Source organism: Pseudophryne corroboree, chromosome 4, assembly GCF_028390025.1.
Source record: "Pseudophryne corroboree isolate aPseCor3 chromosome 4, aPseCor3.hap2, whole genome shotgun sequence".
Taxonomy (NCBI): domain Eukaryota; kingdom Metazoa; phylum Chordata; class Amphibia; order Anura; family Myobatrachidae; genus Pseudophryne; species Pseudophryne corroboree.
In genome coordinates, this window is record NC_086447.1 from 27,069,268 (window position 1) to 27,083,877 (window position 14,610).

Here is a 14,610-nt window from a genome sequence, read left to right on the forward strand (position 1 = left end):
ATTGCCCTCCCTATACGAGCATTGGTATATCCCAGTAGTTATGGCTGCCATGAAGTAGCGTAGAAGAAAGAAGCAAATTATACTTACCGATAATTTCATTTCTTCGAGATACTTCATGGCAGCCTACAAAATCCCTCCCTTATTGGGTTTCTCAGAGAGGCTTGTCATAGGAGACACTCAAAAGACTATGGAGGAAGGGGTGGAGTGCGATTATATACCCATAGTGGGTGGGCCCTAGTGGATTAAGAAAACTCCCTGTCTAAAGTTAGGAATAGGGATACAATCCCAGTAGTTATGGCTGCCATGAAGTATCTCGAAGAAATGAAATTATCGGTAAGTATAATTTGCTTCTTTTTCTATTTTCTAATAATTTCTATGCTATTTTTTCCACTTTGCATTTCAAGAGGACACATTCACTTATTAATAGTTCTGATCATTGTATTTAATAAAAAAATCTATTTTTAATGTATTTCAGACCAATTTTGAAGGGGAACCTTATGCATATTGGCTAAATGTGAATAATACTACACTACAGGTACCTCATGAATGCAACACCATCCAATATGCATGGTAGAAGGGAAATTGACTTTTGATATTCTGCAATATGATTTTTTTGCTTGCTTTTTCATTGAGCAATGCAACAGTATATAGTTATCAAAATATAAATTATTGAATTAAAAGTGTTTAGGTAACAAAATATGTTTCTGCCAATTTCGAACTGGGGACCTTTCACATGTGAGGCAAACATGAAATCACTACACTACAGATGCTACATGAAAAATTTGCGACCACCATCCAATAAAAAATGATCTTTGACATTCAGTATGGCATGCTAAAATAAACTTTTTATCTGATTGTATTTTTATTGAGCATTTTACCCAAAAATTCATTGTTTTAAAATTCTAAAGCTAAAAGATTGTTTCTGCCCAGTTTCGAACTGGGGACCTTTCGCGTGTTAGGCGAACGTGATAACTACTACACTACAGAAACTGACTCTCGTGGATCCCATCACTATCTAGTCTGGAAGTACAAATGACACATGCTTTTCTTAGAAATATAATTTTTTCTACACTTTTTTTCCTATTTTCTAATAATTTTGACGCTATTTTTCCACTTTGCATTTCAAGAGGACACATTCACTTATTATCAATTCTGATCATTGTATTTACTAAAAAAAATCTTTTTTTAATGTATTTCTGACCAATTTTGAAGGGGGACCTTATGCATATTGGGTACATGTGAATAACTCTACACTACAGGTATTTCATGAATGCAACACCATCCAATATGCATGGTAGAAGGGAAATTGACTTTTTATATTCTGCAATATGATTTTTGCTTGCTTTTTCATTGAGCAATGCAACAGTAGATAGTTATCAAAATATAAATTATTTAATTCAAAGTGTTTAGGTAACAAAAGATGTTTCTGCCCAGTTTCGAACTGGGGACCTTTCGTGTGTGAGGTGGACGTGATAACCACTACACTACAGAAACTACATGGAAACAGAATCTCCCGCCATCCAATAAAAAATGATCTTTGACATACATTATGGCATTCTGAAATAAACTTTTTATATGATTGCATTTTTATTTGGCATTTCAACCAAAAATCCCTTGTTATAAAATTCTAAAGATAACAGCATATTTCTGCCCAGTTTCGAACTGGGGGACCTTTTGTGTTTTAGGCGAATGTGATAACCACTACACTACAGAAACTGACTCTCGTGGATCCCATCACTATCGAGTCGGGAAGTACCATTGGCAAACCGTTTTCTTAGAAATTTTTTTTTCTAAACTTGTTTTTCTATTTTCTAATAATTTCTATGCTATTTTTTCCACTTTGCATTTCAAGAGGACACATTCACTTATTAATAGTTATGATCATTGTATTTAATAAAAAAATCTTTTTTTAATGTTTTCTGACCAATTTTGAAGGGGAACCTTATGCATATTGGCTAAATGTGAATAATACTACACTACAGATACTTCATGAATGCAACACCATCCAATATGCATGGAAGAAGGGAAATTGACTTTTGATATTCTGCAATATGATTTTTTGCTTGCTTTTTCATTGAGCAATGCAACAGTATAAAGTTATCAAAATATAAATGATTGAATTCAAAGTGTTTAGGTAACAAAATATGTTTCTGCCAATTTCGAAATGGGGACCTTTCACGTGTAAGGCAAACATGAAATCACTTCACTACAGATACTACATGAAAAATTTGCGACCGCCATCCAATAAAAAAATGATCTTTGACATTCAGTATGGCATGCTAAAATAAACTTTTTATCTGATTGTATTTTTATTGAGAATTTTACCCAAAAATTCATTGTTTTAAAATTCTAAAGCTAAAAGATTGTTTCTGCCCAGTTTCAAACTGGGGACCTTTCGCGTGTTAGGCGAACATGATAACCACTACACTACAGAAACTGACTCTCGTGGATTTCATCAATATCTAGTCTGGAAGTACAAATGACACATGGTTTTCTTAGAAATATAATTTTTTCTAAACTTTTTTTCCTATTTTCTAATAATTTTGATGCTATTTTTCCACTTTGCATTTCAAGAGGACACATTCACTTATTATCAATTCTGATCATTGTATTTACTAAAAAAAATCTTTTTTTAATGTATTTCTGACCAATTTTGAAGGGGGACCTTATGCATATTGGGCAAATGTGAATAACTCTACACTACACGTACTTCATGAATGCAACACCATCCAATATGCATGGTAGAAAGGAAATTGACTTTTGATATTCTGCAATATGATTTTTGCTTGCTTTTTCATTGAGCAATGCAACAGTAGATAGTTATCAAAATATAAATTATTGAATTTAAAGTGTTTAGGTAACAAAACATGTTTCTGCCCAGTTTCGAACTGGGGACCTTTCGCGTGTGAGGTAAACGTGATAACCACTACACTACAGAAACTACATGGAAACAGCATCTCCCGCCATCCAATAAAAAATGATCTTTGACATACATTATGGCATTCTGAAATAAACTTTTTATATGATTGCATTTTTATTTGGCATTTCAACCAAAAATCCCTTGTTTTAAAATTCTAAAGATAACAGCATATTTCTGCCCAGTTTCGAACTGGGGACCTTTTGTGTTTTAGGCGAATGTGATAACCACTACACTACAGAAACTGACTCTCGTGGATCCCATCACTATCGAGTCGGGAAGTACCATTGGCAAACCGTTTTCTTAGAATTTTTTTTTTCTAAACTTGTTTTTCTATTTTCTAATAATTTCTATGCTATTTTTTCCACTTTGCATTTCAAGAGGACACATTCACTTATTAATAGTTATGATCATTGTATTTAATAAAAAAATCTTTTTTTAATGTTTTCTGACCAATTTTGAAGGGGAACCTTATGCATATTGGCTAAATGTGAATAATACTACACTACAGGTACTTCATGAATGCAACACCATCCAATATGCATGGAAGAAGGGAAATTGACTTTTGATATTCTGCAATATGATTTTTTGCTTGCTTTTTCATTGAGCAATGCAACAGTATAAAGTTATCAAAATATAAATGATTGAATTCAAAGTGTTTAGGTAACAAAATATGTTTCTGCCAATTTCGAAATGGGGACCTTTCACGTGTAAGGCAAACATGAAATCACTTCACTACAGATACTACATGAAAAATTTGCGACCGCCATCCAATAAAAAAATGATCTTTGACATTCAGTATGGCATGCTAAAATAAACTTTTTATCTGATTGTATTTTTATTGAGAATTTTACCCAAAAATTCATTGTTTTAAAATTCTAAAGCTAAAAGATTGTTTCTGCCCAGTTTCAAACTGGGGACCTTTCGCGTGTTAGGCGAACATGATAACCACTACACTACAGAAACTGACTCTCGTGGATTTCATCAATATCTAGTCTGGAAGTACAAATGACACATGGTTTTCTTAGAAATATAATTTTTTCTAAACTTTTTTTCCTATTTTCTAATAATTTTGATGCTATTTTTCCACTTTGCATTTCAAGAGGACACATTCACTTATTATCAATTCTGATCATTGTATTTACTAAAAAAAATCTTTTTTTAATGTATTTCTGACCAATTTTGAAGGGGGACCTTATGCATATTGGGTAAATGTGAATAACTCTACACTACACGTACTTCATGAATGCAACACCATCCAATATGCATGGTAGAAAGGAAATTGACTTTTGATATTCTGCAATATGATTTTTGCTTGCTTTTTCATTGAGCAATGCAACAGTAGATAGTTATCAAAATATAAATTATTGAATTTAAAGTGTTTAGGTAACAAAACATGTTTCTGCCCAGTTTCGAACTGGGGACCTTTCGCGTGTGAGGTAAACGTGATAACCACTACACTACAGAAACTACATGGAAACAGCATCTCCCGCCATCCAATAAAAAATGATCTTTGACATACATTATGGCATTCTGAAATAAACTTTTTATATGATTGCATTTTTATTTGGCATTTCAACCAAAAATCCCTTGTTTTAAAATTCTAAAGATAACAGCATATTTCTGCCCAGTTTCGAACTGGGGACCTTTTGTGTTTTAGGCGAATGTGATAACCACTACAATACAGAAACTGACTTTTGAAGATCTCATCACTATCGAGTCGGGAAGTACCATTGGCAAACCGTTTTCTTAGAAATTTTTTTTTAAACTTATTTTTCTATTTTCTAATAATTTCTATGCTATTTTTTCCACTTTGCATTTCAAGAGGACACATTCACTTATTAATAGTTCTGATCATTGTATTTAATAAAAAAAATCTATTTTTAATGTATTTCTGACCAATTTTGAAGGGGAACCTTATGCATATTGGCTAAATGTGAATAATACTACACTACAGGTACCTCATGAATGCAACACCATCCAATATGCATGGTAGAAGGGAAATTGACTTTTGATATTCTGCAATATGATTTTTTGCTTGCTTTTTCATTGAGCAATGCAACAGTATATAGTTATCAAAATATAAATTTTTGAATTCAAAGTGTTTAGGTAACAAAATATGTTTCTGCCAATTTCGAACTGGGGACCTTTCACGTGTGAGGCAAACATGAAATCACTACACTTCAGATACTACATGAAAAATTTGCGACCACCATCCAATAAAAAATGATCTTTGACATTCAGTATTGCATGCTAAAATAAACTTTTTATCTGATTGTATTTTTATTGAGCATTTTACCCAAAAATTTATTGTTTTAAAATTCTAAAGCTAAAAGATTGTTTCTGTCAAGTTTCAAACTTGGGACCTTTCGCGTGTTAGGCGAACGTGATAACCACAACACTACAACACTACAGAAATTGACTCTCGTGGATCGCATTACTATCTAGTCTGGAAGTACAAATGACACATGCTTTTCTTAGAAATATAATTTTTTCTAAACTTTTTTTCCAATTTTCTAATAATTTTGACGCTATTTTTCCACTTTGCATTTCAAGAGGACACATTCACTTATTATCAATTCTGATCATTGTATTTACTAAAAAAATCTTTTTTTAATGTATTTCTGATCAATTTTCAAGGGGGACCTTATGCATATTGGGTAAATGTGAATAACTCTACACTACAGGTACTTCATGAATGCAACACCATCCAATATGCATGGTAGAAGGGAAATTGACTTTTGATATTCTGCAATATGAATTTTTTGCTTGCTTTTTTATTGAGCAATGCAACAGAAGATAGTTATCAAAATATAAATTATTGAATTCAAAGTGTTTAGGTAACAAAATATGTTTCTGCCCTGTTTCGAACAGGGGACCTTTCGCGTGTGAGGCGAACGTGATAACCACTACACTACAGGAACTACATGGAAACAGGATCTACCGCCATCCAATAAAAAATTATCTTTGACATACATTATGCATTCTGAAATAAACTTTTTATATGATTGCATTTTTATTTGGCATTTCAACCAAAAATCCCTTGTTTTAAAATTCTAAAGATAACAGCATATTTCTGTCCAGTTTCGAACTGGGGACCTATTGTGTTTTAGGCGCATGGGATAACCACTACAATACAGAAACTGACTTTTGAAGAGCTCATCACTATGGAGTCAGGAAGTACCATTGGCAAACCGTTTTCTTAGAATTTTTTTTTCTAAACTTATTTTTCTATTTTCTAATAATTTCTATGCTATTTTTTCCACTTTGCATTTCAAGAGGACACATTCACTTATTAATAGTTCTGATCATTGTATTTAATAAAAAAATCTATTTTTAATGTATTTCTGACCATTTTTGAAGGGGAACCTTATGCATATTGGCTAAATGTGAATAATACTACACTACTGGTACTTCATGAATGCAACACCATCCAATATGCATGGTAGAAGGGAAATTGACTTTTGATATTCTGCAATATGATTTTTGCTTGCTTTTTCATTGAGCAATGCAACAGTAGATAGTTATCAAAATATAAATTATTGAATTCAAAGTGTTTAGGTAACAAAATATGTTTCTGCCAAGTTTCGAACTGGGGACCTTTCGCGTGTGAGGCGAACGTGATAACCACTACACTACAGAAACTACATGGAAACAGCATCTCCCGCCATCCACTAAAAAATGATCTTTGACATACATTATGGCATTCTGAAATAAACTTTTTATATGATTGCATTTTTATTTGGCATTTCAACCAAAAATCCTTTGTATTAAAATTCTAAAGATAACAGCATATTTCTGCCCAGTTTCGAACTGGGGACCTTTTGTGTTTTAGGCGAATGTGATAACCACTACAATACAGAAACTGACTTTTGAAGATCTCATCACTATCGAGTCGGGAAGTACCATTGGCAAACCGTTTTCTTAGAATTTTTTTTTCTAAACTTATTTTTCTATTTTCTAATAATTTCTATGCTATTTTTTCCACTTTGCATTTCAAGAGGACACATTCACTTATTAATAGTTCTGATCATTGTATTTAATAAAAAAATCTATTTTTAATGTATTTCTGACCAATTTTGAAGGGGAACCTTATGCATATTGGCTAAATGTGAATAATACTACACTACAGGTACTTCATGAATGCAACACCATCCAATATGCATGGAAGAAGGGAAATTGACTTTTGATATTCTGCAATATGATTTTTTGCTTGCTTTTTCATTGAGCAATGCAACAGTATAAAGTTATCAAAATATAAATGATTGAATTCAAAGTGTTTAGGTAACAAAATATGTTTCTGCCAATTTCGAAATGGGGACCTTTCACGTGTAAGGCAAACATGAAATCACTTCACTACAGATACTACATGAAAAATTTGCGACCGCCATCCAATAAAAAAATGATCTTTGACATTCAGTATGGCATGCTAAAATAAACTTTTTATCTGATTGTATTTTTATTGAGAATTTTACCCAAAAATTCATTGTTTTAAAATTCTAAAGCTAAAAGATTGTTTCTGCCCAGTTTCAAACTGGGGACCTTTCGCGTGTTAGGCGAACATGATAACCACTACACTACAGAAACTGACTCTCGTGGATTTCATCAATATCTAGTCTGGAAGTACAAATGACACATGGTTTTCTTAGAAATATAATTTTTTCTAAACTTTTTTTCCTATTTTCTAATAATTTTGATGCTATTTTTCCACTTTGCATTTCAAGAGGACACATTCACTTATTATCAATTCTGATCATTGTATTTACTAAAAAAAATCTTTTTTTAATGTATTTCTGACCAATTTTGAAGGGGGACCTTATGCATATTGGGTAAATGTGAATAACTCTACACTACACGTACTTCATGAATGCAACACCATCCAATATGCATGGTAGAAAGGAAATTGACTTTTGATATTCTGCAATATGATTTTTGCTTGCTTTTTCATTGAGCAATGCAACAGTAGATAGTTATCAAAATATAAATTATTGAATTTAAAGTGTTTAGGTAACAAAACATGTTTCTGCCCAGTTTCGAACTGGGGACCTTTCGCGTGTGAGGTAAACGTGATAACCACTACACTACAGAAACTACATGGAAACAGCATCTCCCGCCATCCAATAAAAAATGATCTTTGACATACATTATGGCATTCTGAAATAAACTTTTTATATGATTGCATTTTTATTTGGCATTTCAACCAAAAATCCCTTGTTTTAAAATTCTAAAGATAACAGCATATTTCTGCCCAGTTTCGAACTGGGGACCTTTTGTGTTTTAGGCGAATGTGATAACCACTACAATACAGAAACTGACTTTTGAAGATCTCATCACTATCGAGTCGGGAAGTACCATTGGCAAACCGTTTTCTTAGAAATTTTTTTTTAAACTTATTTTTCTATTTTCTAATAATTTCTATGCTATTTTTTCCACTTTGCATTTCAAGAGGACACATTCACTTATTAATAGTTCTGATCATTGTATTTAATAAAAAAAATCTATTTTTAATGTATTTCTGACCAATTTTGAAGGGGAACCTTATGCATATTGGCTAAATGTGAATAATACTACACTACAGGTACCTCATGAATGCAACACCATCCAATATGCATGGTAGAAGGGAAATTGACTTTTGATATTCTGCAATATGATTTTTTGCTTGCTTTTTCATTGAGCAATGCAACAGTATATAGTTATCAAAATATAAATTTTTGAATTCAAAGTGTTTAGGTAACAAAATATGTTTCTGCCAATTTCGAACTGGGGACCTTTCACGTGTGAGGCAAACATGAAATCACTACACTTCAGATACTACATGAAAAATTTGCGACCACCATCCAATAAAAAATGATCTTTGACATTCAGTATTGCATGCTAAAATAAACTTTTTATCTGATTGTATTTTTATTGAGCATTTTACCCAAAAATTTATTGTTTTAAAATTCTAAAGCTAAAAGATTGTTTCTGTCAAGTTTCAAACTTGGGACCTTTCGCGTGTTAGGCGAACGTGATAACCACAACACTACAACACTACAGAAATTGACTCTCGTGGATCGCATTACTATCTAGTCTGGAAGTACAAATGACACATGCTTTTCTTAGAAATATAATTTTTTCTAAACTTTTTTTCCAATTTTCTAATAATTTTGACGCTATTTTTCCACTTTGCATTTCAAGAGGACACATTCACTTATTATCAATTCTGATCATTGTATTTACTAAAAAAATCTTTTTTTAATGTATTTCTGATCAATTTTCAAGGGGGACCTTATGCATATTGGGTAAATGTGAATAACTCTACACTACAGGTACTTCATGAATGCAACACCATCCAATATGCATGGTAGAAGGGAAATTGACTTTTGATATTCTGCAATATGAATTTTTTGCTTGCTTTTTTATTGAGCAATGCAACAGAAGATAGTTATCAAAATATAAATTATTGAATTCAAAGTGTTTAGGTAACAAAATATGTTTCTGCCCTGTTTCGAACAGGGGACCTTTCGCGTGTGAGGCGAACGTGATAACCACTACACTACAGGAACTACATGGAAACAGGATCTACCGCCATCCAATAAAAAATTATCTTTGACATACATTATGCATTCTGAAATAAACTTTTTATATGATTGCATTTTTATTTGGCATTTCAACCAAAAATCCCTTGTTTTAAAATTCTAAAGATAACAGCATATTTCTGTCCAGTTTCGAACTGGGGACCTATTGTGTTTTAGGCGCATGGGATAACCACTACAATACAGAAACTGACTTTTGAAGAGCTCATCACTATGGAGTCAGGAAGTACCATTGGCAAACCGTTTTCTTAGAATTTTTTTTTCTAAACTTATTTTTCTATTTTCTAATAATTTCTATGCTATTTTTTCCACTTTGCATTTCAAGAGGACACATTCACTTATTAATAGTTCTGATCATTGTATTTAATAAAAAAATCTATTTTTAATGTATTTCTGACCATTTTTGAAGGGGAACCTTATGCATATTGGCTAAATGTGAATAATACTACACTACTGGTACTTCATGAATGCAACACCATCCAATATGCATGGTAGAAGGGAAATTGACTTTTGATATTCTGCAATATGATTTTTGCTTGCTTTTTCATTGAGCAATGCAACAGTAGATAGTTATCAAAATATAAATTATTGAATTCAAAGTGTTTAGGTAACAAAATATGTTTCTGCCAAGTTTCGAACTGGGGACCTTTCGCGTGTGAGGCGAACGTGATAACCACTACACTACAGAAACTACATGGAAACAGCATCTCCCGCCATCCACTAAAAAATGATCTTTGACATACATTATGGGATTCTGAAATAAACTTTTTATATGATTGCATTTTTATTTGGCATTTCAACCAAAAATCCTTTGTATTAAAATTCTAAAGATAACAGCATATTTCTGCCCAGTTTCGAACTGGGGACCTTTTGTGTTTTAGGCGAATGTGATAACCACTACAATACAGAAACTGACTTTTGAAGATCTCATCACTATCGAGTCGGGAAGTACCATTGGCAAACCGTTTTCTTAGAAAAAAAAATTCTAAACTTATTTTTCTATTTTCTAATAATTTCTATGCTATTTTTTCCACTTTGCATTTCAAGAGGACACATTCACTTATTAATAGTTCTGATCATTGTATTTAATAAAACAATCTATTTTTAATGTATTTCTGACCAATTTTGAAGGGGAACCTTATGCATATTGGCTAAATGTGAATAATACTACACTACAGGTACCTCATGAATGCAACACCATCCAATATGCATGGTAGAAGGGAAATTGACTTTTGATATTCTGCAATATGATTTTTTGCTTGCTTTTTCATTGAGCAATGCAACAGTATATAGTTATCAAAATAAAAATTATTGAATTCAAAGTGTTTAGGTAACAAAATATGTTTCTGCCAATTTCGAACTGGGGACCATTCACGTGTGAGGCAAACATGAAATCACTACACTACAGATACTACATGAAAAATTTGCGACCATCATCCAATAAAAAATGATCTTTGACATTCAGTATGGCATGCTAAAATAAACTTTTTATCTGATTGTATTTTTATTAAGCATTTTACCCAAAAATTCATTGTTTTAAAATTCTAAAGCTAAGGGATTGTTTCTGCCCAGTTTCGAACTGGGGACCTTTCGCGTGTTAAATGTACGTGATAACCACTACACTACAGAAACTGACTCTCGTGGATCCCATCACTATCTCGTCTGGAAGTACACATGACACATGCTTTTCTTAGAAATATAATTTTTTCTAAACTTTTTTTCCTATTTTCTAATAATTTTGACGCTATTTTTCCACTTTGCATTTCAAGAGGACACATTCACTTATTATCAATTCTGATCATTGTATTTACTAAAAAAAATATTTTTTTAATGTATTTCTGACCCAATTTTGAAGGGGGACCTTATGCATATTGGGTAAATGTGAATAACTCTACACTACAGGTACTTCATGAATGCAACACCATCCAATATGCATGGTAGAAGGGAAATTTACTTTTGATATTCTGCAATATGATTTTTGCTTGCTTTTTCATTGAGCAATGCAAAAGTAGATAGTTATCAAAATATAAATTATTGAATTCAAAGTGTTTAGGTAACAAAATATGTTTCTGCCCAGTTTCGAACTGGGGACCTTTCGCGTGTGAGGCGAACGTGATAACCACTACACTACAGAAACTTCACGGAAACAGCATCTCCCGCCTTCAAATAAAAAATTATCTTTGACATACATTATGGCATTCTGAAATAAACTTTTTATATGATTGCATTTTTATTTGGCATTTCAACCAAAAATCCCTTGTTTTAAAATTCTAAAGATAACAGCATATTTCTGCCCAGTTTCGAACTGGGGACCTTTTGTATTTTAGGCGAATGTGATAACCACTACAATACAGAAACTGACTTTTGAAGATCTCATCACTATCGAGTCGGGAAGTACCATTGGCAAACCTTTTTCTTAGAATTTTTTTTTCTAAACTTATTTTTCTATTTTCTAATAATTTCTATGCTATTTTTTCCACTTTGCATTTCAAGAGGACACATTCACTTATTAATAGTTCTGATCATTGTATTTAATTAAAAAATCTATTTTTAATGTATTTCTGACCAATTTTGAAGGGCAACCTTATGCTTATTGGCTAAATGTGAATAATACTACACTACAGGTACTTCATGAATGCAACACCATCCAATATGCATGGTAGAAGGGAAATTGACTTTTGATATTCTGCAATATGATTTTTGCTTGCTTTTTTATTGAGCAATGCAACAGAAGATAGTTATCAAAATATAAATTATTGAATTCAAAGTGTTTAGGTAACAAAATATGTTTCTGCCCAGTTTCGAACTGGGGACCTTTCGCGTGTGAGGCGAACGTGATAACCACTACACTACAGAAACTACATGGAAACAGCATCTCCCGCCATCCAATAAAAAATGATCTTTGACATACATTATGGGATTCTGAAATAAACTTTTTATATGATTGCATTTTTATTTGGCATTTCAACCAAAAATCCTTTGTATTAAAATTCTAAAGATAACAGCATATTTCTGCTCAGTTTCGAACTGAGGACCTTTTGTGTTTTAGGCGAATGTGATAACCACTACAATACAGAAACTGACTTTTGAAGATCTCATCACTATCGAGTCGGGAAGTACCATTGGCAAACCGTTTTCTTAGAATTTTTTTTTCTAAACTTATTTTTCTATTTTCTAATAATTTCTATGCTATTTTTTCCACTTTGCATTTCAAGAGGACACATTCACTTATTAATAGTTCTGATCATTGTATTTAATAAAAAAAAATCTATTTTTAATGTATTTCTGACCAATTTTGAAGGGGAACCTTATGCATATTGGCTAAATGTGAATAATACTACACTACAGGTACCTCATGAATGCAACACCATCCAATATGCATGGTAGAAGGGAAATTGACTTTTGATATTCTGCATTATGATTTTTTGCTTGCTTTTTCATTGAGCAATGCAACAGTATATAGTTATCAAAATATAAATTATTGAATTCAAAGTGTTTAGGTAACAAAATATGTTTTTGCCAATTTCGAACTGGGGACCTTTCACGTGTGAGGCAAACATGAAATCACTACACTACAGATACTATATGAAAAATTTGCAACCACCATCCAATAAAAAATGATCTTTGACATTCAGTATGGCATGCTAAAATAAACTTTTTATCTGATTGTATTTTTATTGAGCATTTTACCCAAAAATTCATTGTTTTAAAATTCTAAAGCTAAAAGATTGTTTCTGCCCAGTTTCGAACTGGGGACCTTTCGCGTGTTAGGCGAACGTGATAACCACTACACTACAGAAACTGACTCTCATGGGTCTCATCACTATCTAGTCTGGAAGTACAAATGACACATGGTTTTCTTAGAAATATAATTTTTTCTAAACTTTTTTTCCTATTTTCTAATAATTTTGACGCTATTTATCCACTTTGCATTTCCAGAGGACACATTCACTTATTATCAATTCTGATCATTGTATTTACTAAAAAAATATTTTTTTAATGTATTTCTGACCAATTTTGAAGGGGGACCTTATGCATATTGGGTAAATGTGAATAACTCTACACTACAGGTACTTCATGAATGCAACACCATCCAATATGCATGGTAGAAGGGAAATTGACTTTTGATATTCTGCAATATGATTTTTGCTTGCTTTTTCATTGAGCAATGCAACAGTAGATAGTTATCAAAATATAAATTATTGAATTCAAAGTGTTTAGGTAACGAAATATGTTTCTGCCCAGTTTCGAACTGGGGACCTTTCGCGTGTGAGGCGAACGTGATAACAACTACACTACAGAAACTACATGGAAACAGCATCTCCCGCCATCCAATAAAAAATGATCTTTGACATACATTATGGGATTCTGAAATAAACTTTTTATATGATTGCATTTTTATTTGGCATTTCAACCAAAAATCCTTTGTTTTAAAATTCTAAAGATAACAGCATATTTCTGCCCAGTTTCGAACTGGGGACCTTTTGTGTTTTAGGCGAATGTGATAACCACTACAATACAGAAACTGACTTTTGAAGATCTCATCACTAACGAGTCGGGAAGTACCATTGGCAAACCGTTTTCTTAGAATTTTTTTTTCTAAACTTATTTTTCTATTTTCTAATAATTTCTATGCTATTTTTTCCACTTTGCATTTCAAGAGGACACATTCACTTATTAATAGTTCTGATCATTGTATTTAATAAAAAAATCTATTTTTAATGTATTTCTGACCAATTTTGAAGGGGGACCTTATGCATATTGGGTAAATGTGAATAACTCTACACTACAGGTACTTCATGAATGCAACACCATCCAATATGCATGGTAGAAGGGAAATTGACTTTTGATATTCTGCAATATGATTTTTTGCTTGCTTTTTCATTGAGCAATGCAACAGTAGATGGTTATCAAAATATAAATTTTTGAATTCAAAGTGTTTATTTAACAAAATATGTTTCTGCCCAATTTCAAACTGGGGACCTTTCGCATGTGAGGCAAACGTGATAACCACTACATTACAAAAACTACATGGAAACAGCATCTCCCACCATCCAATAAAAAATGATATTTGACATTATGGCATTCTGAAATTTACTTTTTATATGATTGTATTTT

At 32.1% G+C, this 14,610-nt stretch overlaps 16 non-coding genes across 16 annotated transcripts; all 16 read right to left on the minus strand.

Moving 5' to 3' along the window:
- Positions 1-917: 917 nt before the first annotated feature.
- On the minus strand, positions 918-990 carry TRNAV-AAC (transfer RNA valine (anticodon AAC)). Its single transcript has one exon. It is a non-coding gene; the product is annotated as a tRNA-Val (tRNA).
- Positions 991-2,364: 1,374 nt separating this feature from the next.
- On the minus strand, positions 2,365-2,437 carry TRNAV-AAC (transfer RNA valine (anticodon AAC)). Its single transcript has one exon. It is a non-coding gene; the product is annotated as a tRNA-Val (tRNA).
- A 431-nt stretch (positions 2,438-2,868) lies between these two features.
- Positions 2,869-2,941, minus strand: TRNAV-CAC (transfer RNA valine (anticodon CAC)). The gene has a single exon. It is a non-coding gene; the product is annotated as a tRNA-Val (tRNA).
- Positions 2,942-3,089: 148 nt separating this feature from the next.
- Positions 3,090-3,162, minus strand: TRNAF-AAA (transfer RNA phenylalanine (anticodon AAA)). The gene has a single exon. It is a non-coding gene; the product is annotated as a tRNA-Phe (tRNA).
- A 648-nt stretch (positions 3,163-3,810) lies between these two features.
- TRNAV-AAC (transfer RNA valine (anticodon AAC)) lies at positions 3,811-3,883 on the minus strand. Its single transcript has one exon. It is a non-coding gene; the product is annotated as a tRNA-Val (tRNA).
- A 431-nt stretch (positions 3,884-4,314) lies between these two features.
- Positions 4,315-4,387, minus strand: TRNAV-CAC (transfer RNA valine (anticodon CAC)). The gene has a single exon. It is a non-coding gene; the product is annotated as a tRNA-Val (tRNA).
- Positions 4,388-5,768: 1,381 nt separating this feature from the next.
- TRNAV-CAC (transfer RNA valine (anticodon CAC)) lies at positions 5,769-5,841 on the minus strand. The gene has a single exon. It is a non-coding gene; the product is annotated as a tRNA-Val (tRNA).
- A 648-nt stretch (positions 5,842-6,489) lies between these two features.
- TRNAV-CAC (transfer RNA valine (anticodon CAC)) lies at positions 6,490-6,562 on the minus strand. The gene has a single exon. It is a non-coding gene; the product is annotated as a tRNA-Val (tRNA).
- An 869-nt stretch (positions 6,563-7,431) lies between these two features.
- On the minus strand, positions 7,432-7,504 carry TRNAV-AAC (transfer RNA valine (anticodon AAC)). Its single transcript has one exon. It is a non-coding gene; the product is annotated as a tRNA-Val (tRNA).
- A 431-nt stretch (positions 7,505-7,935) lies between these two features.
- TRNAV-CAC (transfer RNA valine (anticodon CAC)) lies at positions 7,936-8,008 on the minus strand. The gene has a single exon. It is a non-coding gene; the product is annotated as a tRNA-Val (tRNA).
- Positions 8,009-9,389: 1,381 nt separating this feature from the next.
- On the minus strand, positions 9,390-9,462 carry TRNAV-CAC (transfer RNA valine (anticodon CAC)). Its single transcript has one exon. It is a non-coding gene; the product is annotated as a tRNA-Val (tRNA).
- A 648-nt stretch (positions 9,463-10,110) lies between these two features.
- TRNAV-CAC (transfer RNA valine (anticodon CAC)) lies at positions 10,111-10,183 on the minus strand. Its single transcript has one exon. It is a non-coding gene; the product is annotated as a tRNA-Val (tRNA).
- Positions 10,184-11,556: 1,373 nt separating this feature from the next.
- TRNAV-CAC (transfer RNA valine (anticodon CAC)) lies at positions 11,557-11,629 on the minus strand. The gene has a single exon. It is a non-coding gene; the product is annotated as a tRNA-Val (tRNA).
- Positions 11,630-12,278: 649 nt separating this feature from the next.
- Positions 12,279-12,351, minus strand: TRNAV-CAC (transfer RNA valine (anticodon CAC)). The gene has a single exon. It is a non-coding gene; the product is annotated as a tRNA-Val (tRNA).
- Positions 12,352-13,221: 870 nt separating this feature from the next.
- On the minus strand, positions 13,222-13,294 carry TRNAV-AAC (transfer RNA valine (anticodon AAC)). Its single transcript has one exon. It is a non-coding gene; the product is annotated as a tRNA-Val (tRNA).
- Positions 13,295-13,724: 430 nt separating this feature from the next.
- On the minus strand, positions 13,725-13,797 carry TRNAV-CAC (transfer RNA valine (anticodon CAC)). Its single transcript has one exon. It is a non-coding gene; the product is annotated as a tRNA-Val (tRNA).
- Between the last annotated feature and the right edge of the window lie 813 nt (positions 13,798-14,610).